At 41.3% G+C, this 27688-nt stretch overlaps 1 protein-coding gene across 10 annotated transcripts in view; it reads right to left on the bottom strand.

Moving 5' to 3' along the window:
* The window catches only part of FOXP1 (forkhead box P1), a 1001617-nt gene that overhangs the window by 520048 nt on the left and 453881 nt on the right, over positions 1-27688 (bottom strand). For all 10 annotated transcript variants that reach the window (XM_089672250.1, XM_089672252.1, XM_089672255.1 and 7 more), the window contains exon 5: positions 11389-11459. The gene's annotated coding sequence lies outside the window, so the exon portion shown is untranslated. The remainder of the gene's footprint in view (positions 1-11388; positions 11460-27688) is intronic.

Genomic DNA, 27688 nt, shown 5'->3' with positions numbered 1-27688 from the left:
GTATATGCAGGTTTACATTTTTTTTTCTATTTCAGCTTTTTTAACTGGACATGTGTCTTTATACAGTCTAAATAACTATGTAACTATTGTGCTCCATTATGCTTCTATGGCCTCCAGAAAAATCCATTCTGTCGAGTTGTTAATGTTTAAATTTCACTTTTCAGAGCTGCAGATGTATGAAAGCATTCTAGAATCATGTTCAAGGCCCTGAAAAAACTGTTGACTGCTTTCATCTGAACACAATAAATCCTTAAAAGAGCCTGTACAGAAGCAACAGAACAAACAAGGTAACAAATACTATTTGCAGCATTTATCGTTTCACTGCCCTTTATTATAGAATGACATTTCTCAAAAAAAAAAAGGTGGAAATTCTCTGTAAAAAGAGATTTTAACATCTAACAATGGTAAGTTTTATTGGAACGCTGTAGCAGCAAACACTATGTCAATGATCAGTCAGCCTGCACCGAGGAGCCGCTTTCGGTGATACCTATAAAAGAGCCCGGGGGCTGTGCAGCTTATCACAATGTTTAAGCGGAGCTCGGAAGCCTGCAAAGTACATTACTGCTAGTAACAGCTCATGAAAAATACAGTGAAAAACTGCTAGTGGCAGAAACACTTAACTTCCTTGTTAGCAACCTCTCTCATGTGGCACTTTAACGCCGAAAAGTTGTTTATTATGTTCCGTGCCAGGCAAAACTGATTAAATGGGGCTCTTAAGAATCAAAGCGTTATAAATTCATGGAAATACAGCCAGCAATAAATTCTATGGAATTAAAAGCTTAGAGGAGTTCAGTTCGTGATCGCGGCTATTTCCATTGTTATTGCTGATCTGGGCAGATGCTTTACCCAGTCCAAAACGGAACCGAGAAGCAATTCAGCGCATGAAAGACACAGCTCAAATGCCGCGCAGATTTGAAAACTACTTTGTGCAACGATGTGATTATTTGCAAACTCAAAGAGAAAGAAGCAAGGCATCTCCTACTACCCTGTATTATTGTAAGAGGAATACTGTAAATTATGTATTTATTACAGGTACTACAGGTTCCCCATCTCACATTCATGCATACATACACATACTAAAGACTAATTTGGTCATGAGCCAATTAACCTACCAGCATGTCTTGAAGTGTGAGAGAAAACTGGAATACATGGATGAAACTTACGCAAGCAAAAGAGACCATGCAAACTCCATGCATATGTATTTATTTAAATTCCATGCAGTGCTTTGACCAGGACTTAAATTTCCAACCTCAGTGAGGAAAGGCAGAAGTACTGACTACTACAGCCAAAGTATATTGTAAAGTAGTTCACAGAAAAAATATTATATAAAGCTAAAAAAAAAAAAAAAAAAAAAAAAAAAGCTATTCTTTACTGGCAGCCTATCTCCAGCACATGTTTCTCTTGTCTTTGGCTGCTGCAGGTATTCAACTCTTCCAGGTGTGTGAAAACCTGTCGTCGTCCCCCTTCTTGCACGGTGCCTCCTGCTGGCCTTTATGTAACTATAGGCCACACAAGTCAGTAAAAGGAACCAATGAATGAAGCAGGAGGATCAGGTACACGACCCAGCCTGAAGGGTGAAATTCCTACAGTGCCTGGGCAGCATTACAGTGGCCGTGTTTCTGCTTTAATGCCACTAGAATGGTAAGTATAGATGCTCTTCTTGTAGGGCTGTCTTTTTTTTTTAATAAGTGACCCTGTTGTGTCAGGTTTACTGTAACAAGTTAAAGTGTTACTAAACCCACAACAGTACAATCAGTCTGTATATGCAGTAAAGTATGCCTGTTATACTCACTGTGGAACCTAAAGAGTTAATCTTCTGCATTATTTAAAAATGCTGTTTGATCCTGACTTCTCTGATCCTCCCCTTCTTCCAGTGTCTCAGTTTAGTGTGTATTGCTAGAGAGGTTTTTTTTTTCTTGGGAAGGTGCATGTGATCAGCACAGGGCCAATCAGCACTGCCCAGACAGAGGTCAGGGGTTCTACATCTTCCTAGAGCAGAAAGAAAACTTCTCCTACATGCTTTAACATGTGCTCTTCTGGACACTGATATAAGTCACAAGACTGCTCCAACTGCTGATGAGAAAAGGTATTTAGCAGTTTATATTTACTAAAATAATTGGATTTCCATGTAGTGTGTACTGTGGGAGAACAGATATAGTGAATGCAGGGTCCTGGGTTTAGTAACACTTTAATGTAGTAATTTAATTTTTAAAATTGTTTTTAAAATGTTTTAAATAAATAATGGCAATCCTGAAATAAATGCTTGATTAGATAATTTGATTTACTAAAACTGGAGACTGCAAAATCTGGTGCAGCTCTGCATAAAAACCAATCAGCTTCCAGGTTTTTTTGTCAAAGCTTAATTGAACAAGCTGAAGTTAGAAGCTGATTGGCTACCATAAGCAGTTGCACTGGATTTTGCACTCTCCAGTTTTAGTAAATCAACCCATTTGTGTCTGCAACTGATGCTCCCACATTGTCACCCTGTCACATGTGCCCCTGATAGCTGCTGCACTAACACTGTGTAGACATGGTCCACCATTGTCACTATTAGGAAGCCAGTAGAGAGCAATGATGAGAGCAAGTGCATATAGACAGGAAGTGGCTGACAGAGAATGTCATCCCATTAGGGTTTGCATATACTTCATAACTCTGAAAATTAAACGTTCTTATCTGAGGCGTTCATTTTTTATGTTAGCACTGCAGAAAACCCAACTCTATAAAATCCTCTAGTTTCAAGTAACCTGGTGTTCTGTGAACACCTACTGTAGCACCTGTAATACAGAAGGCCAGGATTCCCAGCTACACATAGCTGACTCTCTGTGCTGTCTCAGCAGGCCAGAGTTCCGCTTTAACCAAGATATGACTTTTAGATTGTGTTAGTCTTCAACTATAAAGCTTTCCTCATTTTTCTTTGATATTTACTGCCATATAAATTGTATTAGCATCAATTATAAACTGTACTTGCTTTTAAAAAAAAGCAGTAAATGAAAAAATAAGTAACATCCCAGATAAACACCCATCTCAGTCAGTAACTCTGAAGACATAGTGTATAAAATCTGTCCTTGACAGATGGCATTTTAAATGTGGTTTACCCTGTGACAAAACCCTTAACAGGTCTTCCCATAAAGTCATTTCAAATGACCACATTCATTTATGCAAACCTTTTTCCCCCCTTCTTTTTTAATTAACTCAAAATGTTTTAATCGATATATTTCTTCTCGGACCTCTCAATTTTTTTTTCCAAAACAATATTTCTCTTGCTCGGGTATTTAACAACTTCAACGCGAATGGCCAAGACTTATAGATTCATTTTCCTAAAAGTGCTAATTTTATCATAAAAACGCCGCTTGACATCAATGGTTTATTATGGCGCAGTCATCAAAAATTTCTCTGAGCTGCTCTTATGGCAAGGCTTTCACCTTAACTACTTTGGTACATGTCTACATGACAAAAGTCGGTTAAAGAAAGGGACATTTGTTAAAGGGCAGTTCCACAGGGAACAGAGGTTCATTATTTGAATTTGGGCCCATCTAGGCAGTTATTTGGAAGGGTTTCCAACTCTTAACATGCACATAACAGATAACAACTGGACTCCATTCAAATGCTTGGTCAACTCAAATCAATTCTTTAACAAAAGTCACAATGTGGAGTAAGGATGAGCTCAGGTGGGTTCAGACTGAGCTATCCTGCTGGGAAACTGTCTAAGCCAATCATAGGCCTTCCCTGCCAAGCAGCAGTACATTTGCACTCCCCCTGTATACATGTGGCTGCAGGGCAGGGAATGCCTCCACTGCCTATGATTGGATGTTGGCTTTGACAGCCTCCCAGAAGAATAGCTCAGGCAGGTTTGGACTTGCATCCAAACACACCAGAAATCATCACTAATGTGGAGCTTACACAAATTAGAGGACTCTCAGACCACTGCTATGTGACTGAGCAGCCAACTACTGGTGCGGTCACATGGGATTTAGGGAATTAAAGTAGAACTTCACTCAAAATGGGAAGTTCCTTCTCCCCTCTGCTTTAACTTTTGGCACTCATTTTTTTGGAGGGGAGGGGGGGGGAGCAGGTACCTTGTTTTGACAGGTACCTGCTCCTACTTTCGCTCAGATCACCTAAGCGATCCAAGTGGAAGTTCTCCCCCACCTGCGTCCTTCTGGAGCACATCACAAGTTGTGGGACCACTCACTAAGCGCAGCTTACGCGTGCGCAGTGGGCAGCCGCCAGTTGTGAAGACGCAAAGAGTCACAACTGGCTGCTCACAGTTAAGATGCCGGGGACTGAAGGCCGGTGAAGAAACCGGACCAGGTGAGGACAGTGCTGGATTCCTTGGACAGGTGAGTGCCTGTTTATTAAAATCAGCAAATACAGTTTTTAAAGGGAACAATACTCATGTGCTGCCACAAATGAACGATAAGCTGCTGCAAGCACCTAAATATGTTCCCACATTTTGGGAAATAAAAAGTTTTTGCAGCTGCTGACTTTTGATTTTTGCAGCATAGACCGAAGAACTGCTTTAAGTCATCTATTTCCCCATACTCAGAATTGGTAGCATTTTTTTGTTCCCAGCAGCCAGAGTATTAGAAGAGTAAAGGGAAAGAACGTACATATGCTACTGGTGGGGGTCACAGGAAAGTAAATTTGGTGCTTTGCCTTGCTTTAAAACTTTTTTTTTTTTTTTTTAACTTTCTGTGATGGCGTGGCAAGGATGCTGCACTGAATTCAGAGCAGAATTGCCACTCTCACATAGGCAGTGCCTGCTTGAACTAAAGTAAGATTAGAATATGTTGCAGAGGGCATGGCTATCAGCATTGTCACTGATGATTTACAGGCCTGTAGCTTGTCAATCAGCATCTGGCCACACCTAGTTCTGCCCACTGCTTCCAGGATTGGCAGCACTGCCTCTATTGCTACAACTGTCCCACTGTGAGCTGCAGTGTCTGGGAGGGGTAGTGTGTGAAACAAAATTGAAGGAGGATTTGGCTCGGTCAGCGAAGGTAAAGGTAATTGATGAGGGTGAATCACATTGTAACTGGATTTGGGTTTTGATCAGACTTTCTTACAGGAGTTTTGAGTTGTACTTTGAAGCACTGAGAAATCTGCAATGTGGGTAGGAGGGATGAGGTCTTGTAATATGATATAATCACAAAACGTTATACTGAATTCCTATGCGAAGTGGCAGTAGAGCCAACATTCACAGGTATGACCTGTGTGACAAGATTGGCCTACGTGATCATTATCTGCTTTTTAAAAAAAAAAACTTCTAAAGTGATCTGAGAACAATTACATATTTGTTTGACTTGCATGAAAGTGATGCTCTGCGGAGAACACAGAACATCATTCCTGGCCCTTAGATCTTATAATCAAATAACCCAGTCAAACACACCCATGCACTGTAGGGCCAGTCTAGGGAATCAGTTCACCTGCTATGTTCTGAATATAAAAAAAAGCACATGGAGGAAGCTCATACAAACTCTATGCAGTTGGTGTACTTAGTTGAAACTGAACTGAGGGGAAAAATCTTCTAGAACTGTTGAAGGGTAACATGGATGACTCGTGTAAATTATTTTGCTTCCCAACTTTACTGATAAACACTCAGTGGACACACCCACAAACACAGAGAGCACAACTGATTATCAGCAATGGCCAGTACAAGAAAAAAAGGAAGGATAAACAGAAAAACAAAACTGCCTGCAACAAGTAGCCCAAGCTTTCCCAACTGCTTATTAACTCTACTTATTGCATGCCTTCTTGTATAATGGGACAGAATTTTAGGCTGGCCACATACTGTCAGTTTTTTTTTCATTCAGCTAGCAGTCTTAAAGTGGTGCTAAAGGCAGACGTTTGTTTTACCTGCATTCTATGTATTAAAAACCTTCTGCATGCAGCTCCCCTCCAGCCCCCCTTATACTCACCTGAGCCCGAACTTGATCCAGCAATGTGCACGAGAGCAGAGGCTCCCTAATTTCTCTCTCCTCATTGGCTGCTGCTGTCTATGGACACGCTGAGCGGGGCTCAGGAGCGGGCACATATGAGTGCCCCTATAGCATGTAGCTTGCTAGGGGGGATACCCAGAAGGAGGGTGCGAGGAGCTCTGGAGGGGGACCTGGGAAGAAGAGGATTGGGGCTGATTTGTACAAAACCATTGCACAGAGCAGGTAAGTATAATATGTTTGTTATTTTTTAAAAATAAAAAAAAAATCCTTTACAATCACTTCAAAGCAACATTAAAGGCCCATTTTTTTTTACCAAACATGTTATACTTACCTGCTCTTTGCAATGGTTTTGCACAGAGCAGCCTTAAGCCTCCTCTTCTCGAGTTTGCTAAACTTCTCAAACTCTACCCCATCTTATTCTCTACAACATAGAGACAAACCATTCTGTAGCCCCAAGATTAAAATGTATGCGAACCCTCACCTTGTAAACCAACCCATTCAGTTTAAAATAGAAATGCAAGGCAACACATTTGTGTGTGTGTATGTATATATTATATATTTTTTTTGTATAATTGGATGGTATTGCATAACATGGATCTTCAAATAACTGGTTGGGGGGGATGGGGGGGTTGTTTAGGGAAGTCTTGCCCTGTGCCCTGTGCAAGACAAGGCAAAAGACCTTGTTTCTGATGGTGTCAATTTATACCACTGCATTGCATTTAGTATTTTTTTCCAGTGCAGGAAGTTGAGATGCAGTAGTTTGCTGTGTGAATAGAGCTTTATAAAATTTTACTTTGACGTTTCAATACCGAGAAAGAAAGAAAAACAGGGTGGTGCATAGGCACTGCTCCCCCCAGTGCACACAGTGGCTGTCTGGTGTAAAAAAGCCCTAAACCTAGGAGGGTTAATTAGACTCCTTGAGATAACACAGGAAGCATGCACAGGACAGCACTGAATTTCTGACATGTACAAAGGGGGCTTTTTTTCACATAGCAAACAAATATAAAAAAAAATAAAACACTTTCAATGGTATATTTAACAGACCAAATAAAGACCACATAAGAGAAGTTAATTGGTAGGGTCTCCATATACTTTAAGCTGCTCTCATTTCCAAAAATAATAAGCTACCATGTCTAGTACACATTTTTAGAAAATCGAACAATAATTTTTTTTTCCAGAATGTTCGTACCACATTGAAAACAAGAATGTCATTAATGGAATGAAAATAATTGGACACATGAAAACTTTGCACATATGCAACTACATTCCAGTGCAGAAAAAGGAGGTGATGTAATGTGTGTGTGACCTTTCTAATCATAGTGGCAATAATAATAATAATAATAATAAGTAAAATAAAAATACTACTACTAACAATAATTTAAACAACCATTAATCATAACCCTTTAATTGTAGTCCAAGAGCTAATCTGTATACTGGTGACCTGTATACTGCTATTCGCTTATCACTACAAAAGAAGTTTATGTCTCCTTAAAAAAAACATTTAATTATCTTGTATACGATTATTATTTTTGTTGCCATCTTCTTCCGATTTGTTCTTTGTTTCCGATCATGCACGTTCTTACTTATTAATTTTTTTAAGGACGAATACTGAACTAATTAAACAAAAATTGTTCATTTTGGTAACGAATGTGAAAAATTTTCCAACACATCCCTTCAGAAACTTTCGGCTGAACAGTCGAAAATCGAATGATCGTTCCAACTATATAGATATTGTCTTCCGATTCTCTAATAATGTGTACTAAGCTGTACGTTTCCCAGAGTTGGCACCACTATTTTGGAACTGGCAGTCCTGGAAAGCTGCAAACCTGAATTAATTTTTTTGCCTTTAGATTTGATTTAAAGGGTAACTCCACTATTGTGGAAAAAAATGCATGCTGGAGAAAATAAAGACAAGATAGCATTTACAATTGCTACACAAGCCATATTAAAATTGTCTTTCCTTTTCAATCTGTGGTTGTAATTTTCCATAAAATTTAATGCAAGATGGCAACTTAGAGGTCTTTGCTACACCAACGGTTTACAGAACCTCCCCAGAAATGTCATTTCCTGCTTGTTTGACTGGCTCACTAATTTTCCCAGAAGTCTCCACTAAGATGCAAGTCACATTATACACAACCTTTGCAACAGGAATTTCAGATTTAATGGAAAATTCCCCAAAGGTTAAATACCCCTGAATGGGTGCAGACACTGCAGTTTTTCTCATAAGAACATTGAGAGTTGACCAGCTGATATAAATGGACCAGAGCCTCCCGTTCAGAATTAGTATTCAAAGAAAGTGGTAAAAAAAAAAAAGAACAGAGCACACCACAGAGCAAGAAACCATAGGAATCTATTACAAAGTTTGTAAAAATACCTGCAATGTACATTGATCACTCAGAGGGGATTATTTATTCTCAACAAGAGCCTATGTCTAGTACCCTTTGTATGAACAATTAACTGGAACACAGTACACCTCACTCCCCCTTTTTTTTAAATGATAGACATTTGAAATATAAAAGAGTTTGGTGGTGTTCTTCTTTAACATGCAGCAGTAAACATTTAGCCATAATTACGCTTCAAAAAAAAAAAAAAAGTATCATATATCATGTCTGTTATTCACTACAATTAACAACCCCCCACATATAACCAGCTTTACACTGAGGTTCTAAAAGTGGCAGTATGGCGACAATCTCACATTTAGATTCAATTAGCCGTGTTATATTCTTACAAGGTCACACAAAGCAGTAATAAGCACTGACATCACACGGCGCGATGATGACTGGCTGCCGATGACATCACGGTTGCCATGGTGTCTCGAGAAAGATACATTTTTTTTAAAAGGATGATTATGAAGCAAGTAGATGAACATCAAGCGGGTGACACGGGCATAGTAACACTAAGAGCTACGGGAAACACTTCTTGGAAACTTCTCTGATAGCACATTCACACCCGAAGGCCATTTTCATGGTGCATACTGGGATGAAGTTGTAGAACATCACTGGGACACTGAGAAATAAATATCCGTGGCCTCTTGTGTGTTAGGCATGGAACGGTACTCATTGAATTACACTGTGTACACACAAATGGAGCCATGTTTACCATATTGTTCTTTAATTTATACCTGCAGGTGAGCCTAAAATAAGACTTACTTGTAGGTACAGTAAATACCTCCAAAATGTGCACATTTTAGGAGATATTTACTTTAGTAACAGCTGGTGATATCACCGGCTCTGAATTGGCAGGGCCATCCATTCAAAACTCTGTGCCGTGGCCATGACTCCTGTGCACATGCTCAGGATTAATGTCTCAAGGACCAGGAACGAAAACCGGGTGAATATGAAAGCCCTGTCAGTGGTGACAGTGCACTACTGGAGGGCTTCATTTTAAGGTAAGTCTGCCATAATATGCTAGTATTCAGTGCATATTAACACATTATGACATACCCTCATGGGCCCAATTTTTCTTTTCTTTTTTTGCAGTTTACAGCCACTTTAAGATAAGCAGGGGCAGTCCTCAAAATATATTTACAATTTGTATTCTTCTTTCCATTTTTCCTGTCTATCCACCTCTATATACTCCTGGACAAATTACAGTAGCAGTGCTGAGGAAAAAGGAATACAGGTCATTTAGAGAGCTCAAGAGACCCTCTACAGAACTGTAATGATGTTTCCTCTTTCTCTGCAGGGTGTAGAATGGCACCACCAAAAGCTCTGTATATAAAGCATTTGTTTTAAATAAAACATTCTGGCATGAAGACAATTAAAATTATAGTCAAAGTATACCTGTATCTAAAGCCCCTTATGATATGGCTAAAAGCACACTAGCCCCCCTTTCAAAGGCAGAGCAAGAAGTCCCCTAGCATACGGGGTGGGCCAGATGGACATAGATATGGGGGAAAATAATGATGCGACACCAGGACCGCCACGTCACTGCTCAGCCAGCCTAAAAGTTCATTCTAAAGATGGAGCACCAGTTACTGAACTTTGCAGTTAGTAGATATGCTGCTTTACTAAAATAAAGTTACTGCGTTCTATTTAGTAATTTAATGCAGGGCCCGGGAGAAGGTGAAGGGGACTTAAGAAAACGCAGCAATAGACAATTATTTTCACATTTAGGTTAGCTGTGACATGGTTGATTAAAAAGAAGATGGAGCCTTGCCATGCAGCGCAAAGCAACAGGTCAACTTTAATGGTGGCCCCACCAGACCAGCAGCACATTCTCATTTACCCTTTGCACCCCTGTTCCTCCATTCAGCTGTTGGGAGTTAAAAGAGAAAGTCCCGTGTAAGCTCCACAGACTTGGAGCTTACACAGAGCTGGAAACTCTTGCCTTTCCCCCAAGTGACAGTGCCGAGTGTCTGAGCAGCCAGGTTCCAAGTACCAACATTGTCACATGGATAGGGAGTAACATCCTCCCACACACTTGTATTTTGTTTTTGATGAGTGGAATGACAGGAGAGTGGGTGAATATATGCTTCTGGTGGGGTCACTATTAAAGGGTATTTGTTGCTTTTCTCTGCATGAGCAAAACTCCCAGGTGGACAGGAGTAGAGACAAGAACTATGGCAAGGATATAAGGCTGGGAGTATCCAGGACCTATAAGAAGCAAGGGCCGACTCAGTTTACCAGGCTCTATCTATAACTAAGGCTAGCCATACATGATTAGATTTCAGCCCACAGACTGAACAAGAGAAATTAACGCAGTATTAAATCCAAAAGCAAGTATTTATTATATTGCAGCTTACCGATTACTAGATGTGATGGCTGCATTAGGTTCCTTTTTTAGGCTCTTTCTTCTATTCTTATCGTATGTGATTATCTGTGATTCAGCCAGCAACTCTGTTGTTTAGAAGTGCAAGTTCTCCAGCAGAAGGTATCAGTATACATGGATGAAACAATCCATTTACCACTGACAGAGGTGATTAAAATGGTCAGCTTTTATTTATTCATGTAAAACCTTTGTCCCAAAAGGCATGACCTGGAGTTACATTGATAATACATTTAACGATCTCATCCCCCCAGACTGAAATGCTGCTGTCTGCTGTGTCCTGGCTCATTCCTCCAAAGTAGTGTCTCACTAATACAGGAGGTGTGTTACTGGCCAGATCACCAGGTGAAAACAGAGGGGAAAAAGCCAAAGAAAAGAAAACTAATTCAGCTACCACATCTAAGCTGCAATATATTAAATTTCTGCTTTTGAGTTTAATAATGCTTTTATTGATTCCCCCCAATCCACGCTAAATGGCATGGATGGAGGAATCTACACTGCCAGCTGATATATTCTAACAGCCACGGGACCTGTGGCTGCCTGACCACAATGACTACATCTGATAGGACTGACTGAGTTCTTATGTCTTGAAATCTCAGGGCCTCCAAAAAAAAAAACCCTTTGAATTTGCACATCCACATAGTAAAAGTACATTTAAAAATGAATTATGAAAAGTATTTACCTTATACAAGTAGCTGCTTCTGCAAAGCAAACTTCAGTCACAACCTCCCAAAAAAGGTCACTCTCTTTACCCTGAAGAGAAAAAGAAAAAAATTTGAACATAAATAAAGCGTGCAAGTGAGCACGTCGACAGCTTTTTCATTGGCATCATGTTTGAGGAAACGTAAGTAAATAAATAAAATAAAAACATACACAAATAAATCCAATTGTTTTTAGTGGTGAATGAATGTTAATAAAAACAGTATGTCACAGGACAGTTGATTATCAGTACCAGCCAGTGCTAGTCTCCTAAAATCACAAGAATAACACAGGCATTTTTGGAAAGAAGCGAACATGGCTTGTATTCACACACAATAAATAAATAAATAAAATAATGGAAAAGAAAACTTGTCGACCTCTAAAATGATCTAGGTTGATAACTTTACTCACAGTAGGCCCCACGATTAAAAAATAAATAGCTGCTGTCACTTTTCACAGCAACCAACACTGACAGTCATAGCCAGTTTATCTTTCTATTTGCTGTTGTCATGTTTTGTTAGTTGTTTTTTTATTATAGATATAAATTTTGTCATTTGTAATTATTTATTAAAAGGTGTACTTTTTTAATTTTGCAGTTATATTTACTTTTCCAGTATGCCTATCTAGGCTTCTTGACTTTGCAGCCTACGTCTGGACCCCTAAAATGTAAAATATGTACTGATGGTCAGAAGATACCTTTATATACAGCAGCCCTCCTCTCTCTACAACAGTGGAAGTCATTTTACTTAACATAAGAGACCTCAAGTGCCACCCCGGACATCATCAAAGGGCTACCAAACATGAAACATGATGCTACAAGTGATGGTCGCAGACTGTAAATATGCTATAGGAGTTGCTGGAATCATGTAGACTGGACATATGAGCATACTTGCCAACATCTTAATCCCTGGGACACTGCCACAACCACGCAGCCCACACTTAAAGTGGTTGTAAAGGCTCAAGGCTTTTTACTTTCATGCATTCTGTGCATGAAGGTAAAAAAACCTTCTGTGTGCAGCTCCCCCTTCAGCCCCCCTATTACTTACCTGAGCCCAATCTCGATCCAGCGATGTGCACTAGAGTAACGGATCTCCCGGGACTCTTCCTCCTCCTCATTGGCTAAGACAACAGCAGGAGCCATTAGTTCCCGCTACTGTCAATCACAGCCAGTAAGCCAATGGGGAGTGAACGGGGGCAGGGCAGAGCTACGATCTGTGTATGAATGGACACACATAGCAGCGGCTCGGATGCCCCATAGCAAGCTGCTTGCTATGGAGGTACTCAGCAGGAGGGAGGGGCCAGGAGTGCCAGCGGGGGACCTGAGAAGAGGAGGATCAGAGCTGCTCTGTGCAAAACCACTGCATAGAGCAGGTAAGTATACCATGTTTCTCTTTTTTTTTTTAATTTGCCTTTAATATCACTTTAATATGGAAAAAAAAAGCCTAAAACTGGGTATACACTCCTGCTGAATTTCAGTATGTGTACCATTGTCTGTTCAACAGTGGCAGGTCAATGATCGGCTTCTGTTGAATAGTCCTGCTAGAAAACCAGCATTCGGTCAGCACTTGCAGCCATAGACTGCAGCACTGATCTGTGTATTCTGGTGGGGGGGGAAGGAATTAGCTGCCCTATATGCTGCACACAGCCACACAGATGTGAAACATGGGCTCTTTCACTTGTGAGGTTGGGGAGCAGTAAAACTATGCAGTTGAGCTGTTTTTACCACCCCCAGACTGCTTCCCCTTTTGGGCTCGTTCACACTTGACTGTTTTTCCAACGCTTGCCAAACACCCCTATAGCATTTGACAAGCATTGGTCCGGCGTTTGTGGAGCGTTTTTAATGCTCCGCAAACACAGCATGCGTGGTTCAGCGGCGGTTGCTAGGCGTTTGCCGAGCAATAAAAATGCCCCACAAACGCCTATAATGAAGTTTGAATGGTGTTAACGCTCCGCAAATGCCCCGCAACCGCGTCGCAACCGCCGGCCGGGCGTTTGCGGAGCGGCACCATAGACTTGTATAGGAGGCTTCAACTCCTCCTGATTCAACCAGAGTCGTCCATTTGCCGCGACGCTAACGCACTGTGCCACAATGTGCAGAATTTTCCCAGGCGTTTGGCAAACGGTAAAAACGCTTCCCAAACGCCTGTCTGCCGCTTGCTAACAAGGCTAGTGTGAACGTAGCCTTAGCTGCAGAGGCAGTAGCTGAGGGTGTGGCTGCGGCTGAAGTATACTCCCAGGTAAATAGGGCTGTGCTGCCATCACCCAGCAACCGCATGCATTGCATGCATTTTCAGCACGATGCTGCATACAGGGGGTTAAAACAGGTGGTGAGGAGGCAATATATCTCCTCTACACTGCCTGTCAAATGCTCAGACACCTTTTCAGAGGAGCAGCAGCAGCAAACCTTGTTGCTATTATGAATGAGCCCTAAAAAGAAGTTCTGATCGTACAGTAATAGGGGTCAGAATAAAAAGAAACATACATACATAAAACACGCACATACATACAAACACACACAGTCTTTTTAAAAATTGCAGTACTGTACCTGCACTTAAACTGCCAGGTATTGTACTGTAGGGGGGGGGGGGGGGGGCAGAAAGCTCAACGATCAGGAATATACCTCAATCTTCCACTGGTTTTACTTTCCCAAGTGCATTCACTGTCTGACCGAGCTGCCGCAGTGCCAATGGACAGATCGGCTGAGGAATGGAAGCTGAATGCCTTTCTCTATCAGATTGCTGTATCACCCCTGATGACCTCAGGTGACAACCTGGTTGACAAAGGTTGATATAGACGATTACAAAAATTAGAATGTCTTATTGATGTGTTATTACTGTAGTGGAAGGATAGCAGAATCTAAACATATTTCAAAACTTTGCCTTCTCAGGGCATAAAAGTGAATAAATATATGAATGTTTGAAAATGTAATTATCTCAAATGACTGACTTGCAAATGTATTTTTCTATTTGAGGAGTTGTTTGCATTTACTGATAATCACTTTTCCTCTCACCTTCTATCACTCCAGTTTGCACTTACTGGCATCTTAAAAGTTCCTTTAAATAATACCCTTTTAAGTTACTACACATGCTCAGTAACACAAATAAGGTTGATACTGTGATCTCAAAATCCAGAGCAGAACACATCAACACTGGGACAGAGCACCTAGATGCAGGACTGCCCCAGGGAATACAGGACGGTTGGCATCTATGCATGAGACAGCTACAGATTACTGTCGTTACAGTTGTGTTCCTTACAGCCCCTTTGTCGAATGACTTCTGCCACATTTGATATTTCTCTCAGCAAAATCTATTATAACAAGATCATTGGAAAAAAAAAAGATGTAAAAAGAGAACAAGAATGGACAGCAGAGAAAAAAATCTGGACAGTGTAAGGCCCCTTTCACACATGCGGACTCTTTGTACATTTTTCATCCATCCGTTGATGGATGAAAAATGGACATCAATGCATCTCTATGGAAGAACAGATGATCATCCATTTAAATCTGCATCCATTTTTGTTTCGTTGAAATAAAACCAGAATGGATGAAAAACTAATGTAAACAGACAACTGTTGTTTTGCATCCATTTCTGCAATGGTGGTGGATGTAAAAAAACTGATGAAAAAAACTATGTAAACATTATCTGCGTTTCCCTTTGAAAAAAATGTGACTGAACTGATGAATTGAACGGTCCACATGTGCGAAAGGGTCCTAATAGCCTAGGCCTGCTCACAGCCCTAAACATAGGAGGAAGCAGCGGCCATCAGGAAGAGGCAATTAAGCACCTGGGTGGGGTGGTAGTTGTACCTTACATTAGGTCAGTGGGCCAAAGTGTGCTTAAAGTGAAACTACACTGTATCTGAGTACCGAAAACCAAAAGCACTATTTCATCAATTTTTAATATTTAAAAAAAACTCCCCTATCCATCCATGTCTCCATGCTTTATTTTGCTGAGAAGTCACTTAGAAAAACACCTCCCAGCATTTCTGGCTGTGTCCATCTTGAGTAAGGGTAATTATTCATGTAGCAATTACTTACTAAAATCTATCAGCCTTTAGCGCAGGCATGCAGGCAAGAGGGTGTGCTCCACTTGCCCTCCAGAGGATTTACCCCCCTCTTCTTGACCAGGCCATTTTTAATGTTAATTTAACTGACAATTGCGCGACCATGCAACGCTGCACCAAAATTAAATTTACGTCCTTTTTTTTCCCATGAATAGAGCTTTCTTTCGGTGGTATTTGATCACCTGTACGTTTTTTTATATTTTGTGCCATAAAAAAAAAGACAGACAATTTTGAGAAAAAAAACAATATTTGACTTTTTGCTATTAAACATGTCCAGTAAAAATTAAAAAAAAAATAATAAAATTTCGTCATAAACCTAGGCCAAAATGTATTCTGCTATGGCTTTGCTAAAAAAAATCCCAATACGTGTAAATTAATTGGTTTACGTGAAAGTTATAGCGTTTACAAATGGCAGTATATATACTGGGCTTTTTTCTTCTTTTTAATACTAATGGCGGCAATCAGCGGCATAGTGGGACTGCGATAGACATTGACACTGGGGGGAACTGACTTGGTGTCACTGACATCCCCAGTGACACCAATGCAGTGATCAGTGCAAAGCAGTGTGCAGGAGCTAACAGGGGAGAGAACTGTTTTGTTTACAAACAGTTCTTCCAACCCCCCCCATCTGAGATGCTCGGCAATCACCAGGTGCCGGCGAGTAATCACCAGCCGGGACCCAGTGACTGACAGCCACGACCGCAAAATCCCCTACCCAGAAATGCAAAATCATGTATATATATATATATATATATATATATATACATACATACATACACACACACACACGCTTTCATCTATTTGTTTTCCAACCGTGTCGTCTCTTCTTCCCTTTGCTTATCACATGGACGCCAACTGCTACTTTTGGGTTACCTCAACAACATAACATAAGGAGCTAAGTATTATTTGCCTCTATACGCACTTTCCTGCGGTCATCATACATACTGTCATTATGCTTTTCTCATACCTCTGCCCCTTCATCGGCCTCTGTAAGGTAACCGATGCTTCAAATCAATACTTCTGCCAGTGTTGCGACTCCATCAGGCTGTTTGGGGAACTGAGACCTGTTGTGCCTTCCTTCACCTCTTATTATTTATAATGCTCTGATAATGTTCCATAATACGCTAATTGTTGCATATACTCTGTCATCCATTGTATGCATTTCTGCTCTCATGTGATGCTTGTACCCGCTGTATGCTCTGAGCTCTTCAATAAATATTATGGAAATATATATATATATATATATATATATATATATATACTCGTGATTTTGTGCACAGCTGCCGCCCTGTAACAGTATTTCTACTATGGGGCAGCACTAAAGAGGTTAATATATAAAGAAGAAGGGATAAATACCATATTCACAATAGGGACAGTCCACCAAAATCAAATGAATGTCCATTATAATGGATGTGCTTCAAACAATAAGAGGAGAAGAGAAAGACCCGCTTATCCAACAGGGCTGAAGAGAGAGTGACACTCTACGTAGATTCTGGTGACCACAGGTGAGTGAGCCCTTATCAGAACTGTTGGGCTCTCAATTTAATGAAAAGCCAAAAGCGCATAAAGGGATCATTCCCACAACATATTTATGCTGTATGGCAGTACTCCACTCCTATGGGTCCACTATACCTGGTTCTCTACGACCTCACCCTAAGGCATAGTCCTGGCATCTCCAACAATGCCATACATTGTAGCAACTGAGATTCTGACCTTCTCTCCTCCTCCCCACTCTGGCTCTGCAAAACACAACAGGAATTTCCCTGTGGTTAGCTGATACAACCCCTCCTCCCCTCCTGAAGACTCCTGGGATGTATGGCATAATTTGCCTAGACCTGGAAACTAGGAAGCAACTTAAAAAAAAGGAAAAAAACCTGTTTAAACCAAGTAAATATATATTTTCCTATCTATTTACTAATGCTAGCAGCATAATCATTTAAAATAGTCAATAATGATAAAGAAAGTGAAGTTCCACTTTAAAGCTTGCTAAAATGACATATGAGAATACTGACTGAGAGGCCACTTTAGCATGCCTTAAGTGCACTTTAAGGCTCCATAAATGCTGCGTGTGTAGTGGATCAAGGCCAATAACTAGCACATATATCTTTTAACTACCAATAAGTTCCTGAGAATGTTTCAGAAGCCCATGAGTTTACCTCCCATGTCTTACCATACCGAAAGGAAAATATGAGAAAAGCAACTGGGGGAAAAGGCTAACTGGTGAGAACTGGAGGATGATGAAAGTAAAAATGCCATCCTAAAAGATAAATATCATGTGAAACCCCCTACACACACCTATCGGTGAATATGTGTCACCACGACCTTATTTATCACCGAAATGATTAAAGGTAACCACAAGACACACAGCCACAATGAAGAAAAAAAAAAGACAAAACCAGAGGAGTCACCATGTAGCAGAACATAAGCTACACAGGTAGCATTCATAATAAAGTTGAACTCCAGTCAAACAGGTAAATAAGCAGATGAAATACAGTCATGGCCGAAATTGTTGGCACCCTTGATATTTTTCCTGAAAATCAAGTATTTCACACAAAAAAGGTATTGCATTAACACATGTTTTGCTATACACATGTTTATTCCCTTTGTATGTATTGGAACAAATATAAAACAGAGGCAGAAAAGCAAATATGACATAATGTCACACAAAACCCCAAAAATGGGCTGGACAAAAGTATTGGCACCCTTAACTTAATATTTGGTTGCACACCCTTTGGAAAACATAACTGAAATCAGTCGCTTCCTATAACCATCAATAAGCTTCTGACACCTCTCACCCGGAATTTTGGACCACTCTTCCTTTGCAAACAGCTCCAGGTCTCTCTTATTGGAAGGACACCTTTTCCCAACAGCAATTTTAAGATCTCTCCACAGGTGTTCAATGGGATTTAGATCTGGGCTCATTGCTGGCCACTTCAGAACTCTCCAGCGCTTCTTTGCCATCCATTTCTGAGTGCTTTTTGACGTATGTTTGGGGTCATTGTCCTGCTGGAAGACCCAGGATCTTGGACGCAAACCCAGCTTTCTGACACTGGGCCCTACAGTGCGACCCAAAATCCTTTGGTAATCCTCAGATTTCATGATGCCTTGCACACAGTCAAGGCACCCAGTGCCAGAGGCAGCAAAACAACCCCAAAACATCATTGAACCTCCACCATATTTTACCGTAGGTACTGTGTTTTGTTCTTTGTAGGCCTCATTCCGTTTTCGGTAAACAGTAGAATGATGTGCTTTACCGAAAAGCTCTATCTTGGTCTCATCTGTCCACAAGACGTTTTCCCAGAAGGCTTTTGGCTTACTCAAGTACATTTTGGCAAACTGTAGTCTTGCTTTTTTATGTCTCTGTGTCAGCAGTGGGGTCCTCCTGGGTCTCCTGCCATAGCGTTTCATTTCATTTAAATGTCGACGGATAGTTCGCGCTGACACTGATGCTCCCTGAGCCTGCAGGACAGCTTGAATGTCTTTGGAACATGTTTGGGGCTGCTTATCCACCATCCGGACTATTCTGCGTTGCAATCTTTCATCAATTTTCCTCATCCGTCCACGACCAGGGAGATTAGCTACAGTGCCATGGGTTGCAAACTTCTTGATAATGTTGCGCACTGTGGACAAAGGCAAATCTAGTTCTCTGGAGATGGACTTGTAACCTTGAGATTGTTGATATTTTGCCACAATTTTGGTTCTCAGGTCCTCAGACAGTTCTCGTCTCCTCTTTCTGTTGTCCATGCTTAGTGTGGCACAGACAGACACACAATGCAAAGGTTAAGTGAACGTCTCTCCTTTTTATCTGCTTTCAGGTGTGATTTCTATATTGCCCACACCTGTTACTTGCCCCAGGTGAGTTTACAGGAGCATCACATGCTTGTAACATTCTTATTTATCCGCAGTTGTGAAAGGGTGCCAATACTTTTGTCCAGCCCATTTTTGGAGGTTTGTGTGACATTATGTCGAATTTGCTTTCTTTCCTCCCTTTTTTTGTTTTGTCCCAATACACACAAAGGGAATAAACATGTGTATAGCAAAACATGTGTTAATGCAATACGTTTCGTGAGAAATACATGATTTCCTGGAGAAATATCAAGGGTGCCAACAATTTCGGCCATGACTGTACATATATAGGAGCTGTTTGACCTACCAAATGATTTGTGTTTCGGTCCATCCAGTCCTCATATTTGCATGGCTCTGCCATATAGCATAGCTCTGTCTAGCACAGTGGTTCTCAACCTGTGGGTCGCGACCCCTTTGGGGGTCGAACGACCCTTTCACAGGGGTCGCCTAAGACTATCGGAAAACATAGTTCTGATGTGTAAAGAGCAGCTACTGTGTAGAAAGCAGCTACTGTGTAGAAAGCAGCTACTCTTTTAAAAGCAGCTACTCTGTTAAAAGCAGCTATTGTGCTGAAAGCAGCAGTATTGGAGGTAAAACGACACTTCATGAATTATAATTACTGGGTAAATAATTTTATGGTTGGGGGACACCACAACATGAGGAACTGTATTAAAGGGTCACAGCATTAGGAAGCTTGAGAACCACTGGTCTAGCAGGACAGGGGACCTGAGTTTTGTCTATTGCTGCTAAATAACATCTACAGATCTGGTTTCTCCTCAACCTGTGATGGCAGCAGACAAATATGCTCATCTCTCCATCACTCTCCTCTCTCCTATCAGCATCCCTATTGCTGCACAAACACTACAATACAAAGGACAGGCTTATTGTGGTGCTTCTCCCTCTCCTGGTCTGAGCTTTGCTGTACAGGGGATTGCCAGAGGCTAATATTACTTTAAATTCAGGTTTTTACACTGATTGTATTAAAAAAAATGTTTTATCAAGTGTATTACACAAATATATGAATACAGAGCTACAATAATGTGTGTCTTTTATATCTGCCTGGAGTTCAGCTTTAATTACAGCATACAATTTCCACTCCACCTTGCAGTATTACTTCATTAGCCTCTGCACACCAAAGATTCAGTATTCTGCACTTTCCAAACATGGTACTTTGTAGTGATTGTCTATAGAATTTCACAGAAAAAAAAAACATAACCACAAAACATGGTTTAATAGTTCCCAGACTACCCGTCCTTCGCATTCACTGCAGTATTATTTTTAGACGTTCACTGAGCAACAGGCCAACATCAAAGAAGGTCTGGTAGGTGTTAAACCATGGGAAATTGCAGAAATTATTTCAGGCATGACTTATGGTGTCCTTGTAAAACAGGTCATGTAGTAATAATAATAGTAATGATAATCTTAAACCTCCCCTTGATTGTCTTCTCAGCTCTCAGCGTTGCCACAAAATGCCGGAATGAAATCAGACGTATGAAGCTTACAGAGTTCATTTTGCTGCTTGCCTGTTTTGCCGCAGAGTGACCCCCGCTATGATGATTCCTGGGGTGATTTATTAAAAGAGGAATAATCCAGGGACAGCTGGTATGGACCAGGTAGCTTTTTTATGCTCTAACCTGTACTAGGAGAGAGAAATGGTCAGCCTTTGGAAGGCTGTTGTAGGCAACAGCTCAATGTTCTCGTTGCTCTCTTCGTACACTGGACATACACAAATTTGGTATGTGTTCCAACTGGTTTACCATTGCAAAATGACGATAAATCAAAACATATTGTTTACCAATTCCATTGAAACCACTAAGCAATCTAAACCAGGCTTTTATCCCCAGGGATCCGCTACAGTAATTTTCAGGTCTCAAGCAGCCTACATTTAAACCCATTCATCAAAGGTCAATGAAAAAATGCCCACTATACTGGTGGTCAGAGTGAAGAATGCCCCTTTAGACCCATGCACGTTGGGCATTAAGACCCAGTGTTTAGCCAAAGGCGAAGGGCTCGGGTGCACAGCCCTGCCCCACTACTGGCAGGATTTAAGAGGCTGACAGCTGCTGCGGCTGGACAAGGCTGGATGGTGCACCTAGCTGTACTTAAGTTTAGTGCAGCATGCAAAAGGGAACAAATGCCGGGCATCCTGCATTTTAGGAACCCCTTATAGGCAGCTAAAAAGATCATTAGTGTCATGCTGCTTGCTCTGCCAAGTGGTGTTGGCTCTGAATTATGCAGGCACCATTAAATGGGGGGTCAATCAACAGCTCGAGGAACTGATATCAACTTTCGTAGGAACCCTAGGATTCCACTGAACTCTGGTTGAGAATGGTTAATCTACCTGGTGGTTGATTGTCTTGATCTCTTTGATCTACAAAGTGTTACTGAATCCTGATTTTCCCCCACAGAATGGGATTCAGGATGTTGGGAAAATGGCAGCAAAAAAAAGGCTTTATCCAGCCAAGAAACTGTGTTTATAAATACAAAGAAATTTTCCAATACGCAGCCCACCACTCTTTAAAAGAGAAAAGAGCTTATACTGACCTCCAATCAGCTGCCCTCTGGAGCAGATCCTCTTCAACACAATATGTTGCCAGTGTTCCTCTGACTCCAGCCTGTCATGACCACCCTCCTTGGGGGTGTGTCATCACACCAGATTGGAATCAGAAGAGTCTGGTGTTTTGGTTTGTCCAGCAAGTTGACAATAATGCTGGTCCTACAGCAACACATACTCTTGTTATTTCCAAGTGTGAAGGAGCATAGGACTTAGGCCGGCCACAGATGGATCGAATCTCGGCCAGTTCAGCAGGGACCAGGCAATCTATGGGCAGGATGATTGTACCCAATTTGACTGTTGTACGACTTGGGTACAACCAGCCTGCTGGATTTTTCATTTTTTTGCAGGAAAGAAAATTGCATCATGTATGGCTGGCTTAATGCTTCTACCTTCCACAGGGCAGTGCTGGTACCTGGTTTATGACCATTTTATCATCACCTGCAGTTGGGGAGACAATACTCAGCTCTGTATAATATCTGATCAGGATCAAGTTTACACAGAATTTATTTTCTTTGTTCCCATTGGAAAACAGAGCGGTGGGTCAGAAAGCTGCTGTGGGGACCGCCTTTAAATGAACAAGAAAAACACAGGTTCACGTTAAGCTGAACTCCAGCCTTCCCTTCAGTCTTGCACATTTTTACCGGCTCCTCTCCTGGACTGAAATTACTTACACTGATCTCACTTCACACTGTGAGCTTCTTACAATTTATATCAAGCTGCAGCAAATCAGATAGAGCCCACCTTCCTTTCTGGCTAAAGGACATCCATCATCATTTAGCTCTTTTCTCCGAAATTAGATTGTCCCCAGCCTGCCTTTTTCATTTATTGGATTTCACTTCTTTCAATCATGGAGGCTCAGCATCACATGTGGGTGTTACCTAGGACAGCTTGTATGCACATTTACCTAGGAACACCCACGCCTGCAAACTGACATCCACCCATCAAGGCATTTTGATATTTGTATAACTCCTCCCAAGAGCCAGCCCATTGGTTGTATTAGGGCTCAGGGCTCTTAAAGCAGTATTAAACACAAAAGCAGACATTTATTATATTGCAGTTTACCAATACTTTAGATGTGATGGCTGCATTAGTTTCCTTTTTAAACTTCTTTCATTTTCATCTGGTGATACAGCCAGCAAATCTGTTGTTTTTCACAGCACAAACTCTCCAGCAGAATGTATCAGTTTACATGGGTGGGACAAACCACTTAAAATGTTACTAAACCCACCACAGTAAAATCAGTCTGTATATGCAGTAAAGCATGCTTGTTATACTCACTGTGGAACCTAAGGGGTTAATCCTCCGCATTGTGTAAAACCGCTGTCTGATCCTGTCTTCTCTGATCCTCCCCTTCTACTGTTCCCAATCCATCTGCAGAGCTCTAGGAGTCATTCTGCACATGTTCTGTTTAGTGTGTATTGCTATAGAGATTTTCTTTTTATTGTGAGAGTGCATGTGATCAGCACAGGGCCAATCAGTGCTGTCCAGACAGAGGGTCAGGGGTCATGCAGCCTCATAGGACAATCAGGGGAGAATGAAAACTCCTCCTGCAAGCTTTACCAGTGCTCGCTGGACACTGATAGAAGTCACAAGACTGCTATATACTGCTGATGAGAAAAGGTATTTAGCAGTTTATATTTACTAAAATAATTGCATTTCCATGTTCTGTGTACTGTGGGGGACCAGATATAGTGACTGCAGGGTCCGGGGAGACCAGATATAGTGAATGCAGGGTCCGGGGAGACCAGATATAGTGAATGCAGGGTCCTGGGTTTAGTAACACTTTAACACTGGCAGGGGCAAATAAAATTAGCAGCCTTTATTCATTCATGTAAAAGCTTTACCCCAAAAGGAAAAAAAGTGTTTGCCGTAACTGATTATTAAGTGTGAGCTGGAGTTTGGCTTCAACTTGTTAGTGGTTCTAAATCCGCTAATACATTTAACAGTACCCTTCCCCAGCACAGCAGACAATACTGTTGTCTGCTGTGCCTCCTATGCTCATTCCTCCAGAGTTGTATCTCACTAATATAGGAGGTGTGTTACTGGCCAGATCACCAGGTGAAAACAGAGGGGAAAAGCCAAAGAGAAAACTGATGCAGCCACCACATCTAATGATTGGTAAGCTGAAAATTTTTTTCGGTTTGCAGTTTAATATCGCTTTAAGAGGAGTACTGAGGCAGGGTGCTGTGATGTTTTTGGGAAGCTATGTATAGCACCCTGCCAACCCCACCAGCCATGATCTGCCTGCACAGGGGCGGACTGACCATTTGGAAACTTGGGCACTGCCCGAGGGCCCGGGGTCAGTAGGGGGCCCCATGAGATGCCCCTGGTACTTTTTTCATAGGCTTTTTTAAGTTTGGGCAAGGACACAGGGGCCCCATGATCCCCTATTGCCCGGGGGCCCCATGAGTTGTCTGGCCGCCCCTGTGCCTGCATTGAACAGAGAAGCACAGTGATGACATCACAGAATCTTAAATAAAGGTATGTAATTAAAACAGAAATGTTTTATGTACAAATTTCATTAGCATGTTGAAGAGAAGAAAAGGAGGAACAAGGAAAGCAAAAGAGAATAATTATTTATTTTATTTATTTCAGGTACTTATATACAATTTACGCAGCACTTTACACATATACAGTGGGGATCGAAAGTTTGGGCACCCCAGCTAAAAATTTGTATTAATGTGCATAAAGAAGCCAAGGAAAGATGGAAAAATCTCCAAAAGGCATCACATTACAGATTAGACATTCTTATAATATGTCAACAAAAGTTAGATTTTATTTCCATCATTTACACTTTCAAAATAACAGAAAACAAAAAAATGGTGTCTGCAAAAGTTTGGGCACCCTGCAGAGTTAATATCTTGTACTGTCCCCTTTGGCAAGTATCGCAGCTTGTAAACGCTTTTTGTAGCCAGCCAAGAGTCTTTCAATTCTTGTTTGAGGTATCTTTGCCCATTCTTCCTTACAAAAGTCTTCCAGTTCTTTGAGATTTCTGGGCTGTCTGTCACGCACTGCTCTTTTAAGGTCTATCCATAGATTTTCAATGATGTTGAGGTCAGGAGATTGTGAAGGCCATGGCAAAACCTTCAGTTTATGCCTCTTGATGTAATCCCCCGTGGATTTCAAGGTGTGTTTAGGATGATTATCCATTTGTAGAAGCCATCCTCTCTTTAACTTCAGCATTTTCACAGATGGCATCAAGTTACCATCCAAAATTTGCTGAAATTTTATTGAATCCATTTTTCCTTCTACTCGTGAGATGTTCCCTGTGCCACTGACTGCAACACAACCCCAAAGCATGATTGATCCAACCCCATGCTTAACAGTTGGACAGAGGTTCTTTTCATTAAATTCTGTGCCCCTTCTTCTCCAAAGGTACCTTTGCTCATTCCGGCCAAAAAGTTCAATTTTAACCTCATCGGTCCACAGAACTTGTTTTCAAAATGCATCAGGCTTGTCTATATGTTCATTTGCAAAGTTCAAACGATTATTTTTGTGGTGAGGACGTAGAAGAGGTGTTCTTCTGATGACTCTTCCATGAAGACCATATTTGTACAAGTATCTCTTTATAGTGGAATAGTGTACCACAACTCCAGTGTCTGCCAGATCTTTCTAGAGGGATCGTGGGTTTTGAATTGTTTTTCTCACAATCCTGCGAGCTGTTCTGTCTGATATTTTTCTTGGTCTTCCAGATCTTGCTTTAACTTCCACTGTTCCTGATGACTGCCATTTCTTAATTACATTCCGAACAGAGGATATTGACATCTGAAAACGCTTTGCTACCTTCTTATAGCCTTCTCCAGCTTTGTGAGCGTCAACTATTTTCAGTTTCAGTTTTCTGGACAACTGCTTAGAAGAACCCATGGTGCTGATTGTTGGGGCAAGGTCAGATGAGTCTGGGCATTTAAAACCTTTGAGATTGACATCACCTGGTCTTCCCAGAGGATGATTGAGAACAATCCATGACACTGGCAGGTCTCAGCTTGGCAAAGGGGGCAGTGCATGCTATAAATTCTGCAGGGTGCCCAAACTTTTGCAGACGCCATTTTTTTGTTTTCTGTTACTTTGAAAGTGTAAATGATGGAAATAAAATCTAACTTTTGTTGACATATTATAAGAATGTCTAATCTGTAATTTGATGCCTTTTGGAAATTTTTCCATCTTTCCTTGGCTTCTTTATGCACATTAATACAAATTTTTAGCTGGGGTGCCCAAACTTTCGATCCCCACTGTATATATTGAACATTCACATCAGTCCCTAACCCTCAAGAGGCGTACAATCTAAGGTCCCTAACTCACATTCATACATACGCATACTAGGGCCAATTTAGACAGGATCCAATTAACCTACCAGCATGTCTTTGGAGTGTGGGAGGAAACCGGAGCACCCGGAGGAACCCCACGCAAGCACAGGGAGAACATGCAAACTCCATGCAGGAGGCACCATGGTCGGGAATCGAACCCATGACCCATTTACTGCAAGGTAGACGTGCTAACCACTAAGCCACTGTGCCGCCCACACAGAATAATTGCCAGCTTTAAGCCCAGAGATCTCACCAACAGTTCTGAAGAGTTTACCAAAAACAGAAATATTTGTTTTTGATAGGCTCATCCTCTCCTTTTTGGCAACAAGGTGGGGATGGGGGGGTAACCTTTAACAACAACAGGACAAATAGGATTTCCTAAATAGGCCTACTACTACATACTACTACATAACTGGTCCTCTTTTACAAAGGGACCAGTTAAGCATCAGTCGCACTCGACTTCATTGTGTGAAACATCCAATTTCAGGTGCGGAATCAGTTGACACAGGCAGAGTGTGTTAAATTCCCAAACAATGCGCGTTTTCACTTCTGCCTTCCTAGAGATGTTATTATGAAAATGTCCTATAAACTGATTTATGTTTATCTATTGTACGCCTTCAATTTTCTGCATGTTTAGCAGACAAACCTGTGGTTTCTACTTTGCATTGCAGATCTGATCGTCTCTAGCAGATACAGAGCGCTAGTGGGCCGTGTTAAATTTTAATCTGGAAAGGGAAGAAAAAAAAAAAAAAACTGCTGAAACGGGCTACTTTAAATTAAGTTACATATTTGTGCTATGTTTTTCATAACACATCAGGTAGTGAGGGGGGGAAGAGGACGGGGGTTTTATGTGAACAAAAAATATTATTGCTGCCTCTTTCTATACGGAGGAAGTTTTGCTTAAAGTTTGATTCCACTGCCCTAGAAATATGTGATGTGATAAGGTTAGAGAAGAAAATATTTTGTGGTCAGTATAAACAGAATAAACTAGTTCTTTTCCTTAAAGTGATATTAAACCCTCAGTTTTTTTAAAAAAAACAATTTTAGCAGTTTATTTAATCCCTTACTGAGTTTGCAGCTTCTTTTACTTTTAATCCTTGCCAGTGTAAACTGGTGCCATGACCACTGCCCCAGGTTTCTTGTTTCAGGGTGGCTCCTTTCTCTTGCAACATCCTATGGAGCCACCCTAGTATGCAGAGACTAAAGTTCCGTCTCCACACTAGGGGCGGACTGACAACTCATGGGGCCCCCGGGCAATAGGGGATCATGGGGCCCCTGTGTCCTTGCCCAAACTCAAAAAATCCTATGAAAAAGGTACCAGGGGCATCTCATGGGGCCCCCCGGGCAAAAGGGGATCATGGGGCCCCTGTGTCCTTGCCCAAACTCAAAAAAGCCTATGAAAAAGTTACCAGGGGCATCTCATGGGGCCCCCTACTGACCCCGGGGCCCTCGGGCAGTGCCCGAGTTTCCAAATGGTCAGTCCGCCCCTGCTCCACACACACTGTGTGCATCAA

The sequence above is a fragment of the Staurois parvus genome, unplaced genomic scaffold (assembly GCF_062004578.1).
Source record: "Staurois parvus isolate SC_StPar_1 unplaced genomic scaffold, SC_StPar_1.0 ptg000124l, whole genome shotgun sequence".
Lineage (NCBI taxonomy): Eukaryota > Metazoa > Chordata > Amphibia > Anura > Ranidae > Staurois > Staurois parvus.
Note: the sequence above shows the minus strand (reverse complement) of the source record. Positions and strands in the feature narration are given on the sequence as shown.